Raw genomic sequence first — 3,958 nt, 5'->3', positions numbered from 1 at the left:
GGGGGGGGGGGGGGGGGGGGGGGGGGGGGGAAGAAAAGACAACTGGATCACTAATGACACGAGAGGTCTATGCATAATACTGAGAGAGAGAGAGAGAGAGAGAGAGAGAGAGAGAGAGAGAGAGAGAGAGAGAGAGAGAGAGAGAGAGAGAGAGAGAGAGAGAGAGAGAGAGAGAGAGAGAGAGAGAGAGAGAGAGAGAGAGAGAGAGAGAGAGAGAGAGAGAGAGAGAGAAGGAAACCTTCAAAACCTTATGAAAGCGCAGTTGCAAGTCTTTTTACAGAGGTTTTTTTTACAAGGCTTTTTTGATGCATTCAAGACTCTATGAAAAGGAAAACTAGATCGAAACTCTTCAAGTGCTTTACCAATATTATTTATGTACAGTGATAATCTCTATTTTGCTTCCAAGACCTTTACCCTAGATAAAAAGAAGTCAGATTTCTTGCAAGGTTGATTTTGAGTGTGCCAGTGCGTGTTGTTGATGCCAAGATCTCTCTTGCAACTATTGGACTTTTAGAATACAAGCTTTGAAAAGTCTTGTCCAAAGCCAAGACCTCATCGACAATGAGTCCAACCAGTTGTGCAGAAATGACAGGGCCTTCGCTTGGCTTGATCTTCACTTGAATCTTGGGAATCTCGTAGCTTGTGGTCGTCTTTTGGCAAGTGACACAGAATAAACCTTCTGTGGTTTTATGAACCTTATTCGATTTGCAAATGGCACATAGTGTCTCCAAGAGAATACCATTTATATTAGAAAAACGCAAGACACCGAACACCTACAGGTCAAAAGCAATAATTAAGAATCACAGAGGAAGTCAACACAATTTCTAGGCAACCAAGTTACCCAACATTACCTGTTTCCCATAACCAAGACTCTCAACCTGTGTCTTATAAGTCTGTAAGAGATCAGATTGTAGACGCTTGCTATGAACAGGCACCAAGATTGTGAGAGATCCAAGACAGACAGCGTATTCTCACGACCTAAGAAAGCCCCGACATTCCTTGCAACAAAATTTTTCACTTCTCCATTGTCAATATCCCTTTTGATAGACTTGCACTCTTCTTTGCGATCATTGACAAAAGTCAACTGAAACAAGTACACGTCAAAAATTACGAAATCTTATTTGCCCAGAGAAGTGCAAAGGATTTTAATGTGTGAGACTTATAGTTGCTCGACCCTTGGGAGTAGAACCGTCAGCCACCAGTAGCTCTCCACGAGTGGAGTTGGCGTAGATTTCAAAATTCTCACTCTTAATAACAACAAAAGCAAGCGTACCCAAGTAATTTTTTGCACCGCCTAGACCCGCACTTGCCGCCTTATCTAAGAAAAATCTTATCTTTGTTTCCGAGTAAAAGCTCAAGTGAATTAGAAATGAAGCAATGCAAGTGACGATCGAGGTAGCATTCAAGTAAAGAGAGAAAGGTGATGTCCCACCATCTGCCTTGTTCTTTGTTTTGATTGTAGAACCCTCTATCCGCATAAAACTACCAACACTAAAAAAGGAAGCAAACTGACTTATTAAAAATGAACCGACGACGACGGTGACTATGTTAGAGTTGTGCGAATCCACAAGATCAGCCTTGAAAAACTTCACAATTTTTGGATTGAAAAGCTTGTAAGTACCATAACTGTTTAGCACATAGCCCTCAATTGCAAATCTAGGAGTGATGTCAGAGAGGTTTGTTATACGCAAAAAAGGCACATTATGTTCTTCAATAGAAGGTTCTTGTTGCGGAAAAGGGTTGACTTTCACTTCGTCTTCTTCAATGTCAATTAAAGCATCTACAAAACAATACAGAAGAACATGACAACCAATTCATATTAAAAAACCAAGAGGTAGGCAGTCAATGTTTTTGGTTTTATATATACCATGTCTCTCAATCTTAACGATAGCCATCTTTGCTTTTTGTGCCTTCAAGCATCCAACTTGTGCACCTATTGGAAAAGGACGGGACATTGTAAAATGAAAAAGATAAACCAGTCTCGTATACACTTTCTTGAAAAGAGGTAGAAATTAACGTACTGCAAGCTTGCGCTTTGCCTTTTGAGAGAGATGGTTGGATAGTGAAGTTTGGTTCACTATATACACTACGCTTGCGAGAAGTTGTCGGAGTGCTTGCAGATGACTCACTCGCATCAATGCGTACACATTCACGTTTGGAAGTTCCACTTTTTGGATGTACAGTACGTGCAAGGTTAACATTTTTTCTTGGCTCTATGAAACAAATATGTTGAAGTAAGAACACCAAAAGCACGAAGAACACCACAACACCCATACTCCATACCGTCAATCTTCATGCTTTGTACACAACTACGGCTATATGCCATATTTCAACACACTTATTTACTTTGTCTACATGAAACAACCGATAAAAAAGACTGAGAACACTTTGCAACTATAATTCTATCACCAATTATCCAAACTAAATCTACAAAGAAGAGGGGGTCAAGAAAGGAGGGGAGGGAGGGGATTGCATCTTTTCGATAGCACATATCACAAATAAACCATTGTCTTTTGGAGGAGCACAAAAAAGAGGGAAGGTGGCATCCACACCCAACAAATAGAGGTGGAGAGAACTTTATTACTTTTTTGGACGAAGCTTGCCCTAACAACACTGTCAAAAGTGACTTCTTCGTTGATCCGTTGCACTCTGAAGTGCTTCCCATGCGACCACAAAGATCCATATTTGTGATACTGCAGCCACAAAATTGAAACAGACTAAAAGTTATTAAAGCAAACTAATCTTCATGTGGAGCTTAAAAAGGAAGTTGTGAAATATACATGCCAATCACAACCCCTTGACATCTCCTGTTCCTCTTCAGTAATCAACACTCCATTCCTCTTTGCCTCTCAGAGTGTCGCATCTAACCACCATCTAGTTGGAAAGTCAGGCAATTTTTGAAGATGAACTGGAAAAGGAAGGTTTCTAGTTGCACAGTTGCGCTTGAATTGAAGGCGATCTATCAAACGTTGTTGCTTTTCCCCTTCGTACCTCTCTAGACACTTTTACATGATGTCTGAGTTGAGAAGGCAAAATCTCATAACCTTTTCTCGCATTGTGATGTCCATCTTCCTAACGATGCCTTGTCCCTGCGGCTTGTCCCCTATCACCTTGATGTTAACCTCAATAGTCCACATTCGGGGAATCTCTGGATCAATTGAGACAAAAAATTCACTGATGAGGACAAGAGACTCTTGTACAAGCCATCCTTCGGCCATGCTACCCTCGAGGTGAGCCCTTTGACGAACAAACCCCTTTAAAGTCTTCGTAAGTCTCTCCAAGAAGAACATCCACCTGCTATGGACCACCCCAACAACTGCAACTTCATCGACCACATGCATAAGTACATGCATTTGGATGGTAAGAATGTTTGTTGGATAGTTCTTCTCCACCATGCACACTGCTTCAATAGCATTTAAGCGTGCTGCATCAATGTTGTCTTCTCTTATCTCTTTTGAACTGATCCAACGTACAAACTCACTGATTTTGTAGATTTTTCTTCTAATGCCATCTGTCAAACAACCCTTTATGAAAATTGGTAAGATGAACTGTAAAAATTTGTGCCAATCGTGGGACGTAAGACCACTGAGATTGTCATCTCTTGTAAAAGCCGTTTTCAAACATCGCATGCACCCTTTGGGAGTCTTGAATGAAGATATAGTCTTCTTCACTTGTTGCTCTTTTGCGCTACTCAGAACCCATGGACCTTTTTGGTATAGACCACTTTCCATTGGGTTTAAGTCGAGGCCACATCTTTGGCATTTGACCCACAGCCTCTGCAGGTCATCTCTTTGGGCCTTGCTCTCCCTTTTTCCAGTGATGGTCTTCCAGATGATCTCCCCCACATTCTTGAATATGTGCATTGGGTCGAGCAAATGATTAATTAGCAGGTCACTCTAGTACAGGAGATCATGGAAAATAGAAAGTCTTTTCATTCCAGGTGGCATTCAATCTCCCC

At 41.2% G+C, this 3,958-nt stretch overlaps 1 pseudogene; it reads right to left on the bottom strand.

Moving 5' to 3' along the window:
- Nucleotides 1–410: 410 nt before the first annotated feature.
- On the bottom strand, nt 411–2,326 carry LOC147425907 (uncharacterized; annotated as a pseudogene).
- Nucleotides 2,327–3,958: the final 1,632 nt, after the last annotated feature.

Source organism: Adiantum capillus-veneris, chromosome 24, assembly GCF_014529385.1.
Source record: "Adiantum capillus-veneris isolate H3 chromosome 24, ASM1452938v2, whole genome shotgun sequence".
Taxonomy (NCBI): Eukaryota; Viridiplantae; Streptophyta; class Polypodiopsida; order Polypodiales; family Pteridaceae; genus Adiantum; species Adiantum capillus-veneris.
This window is presented reverse-complemented; position numbering and strand designations above follow the sequence as displayed.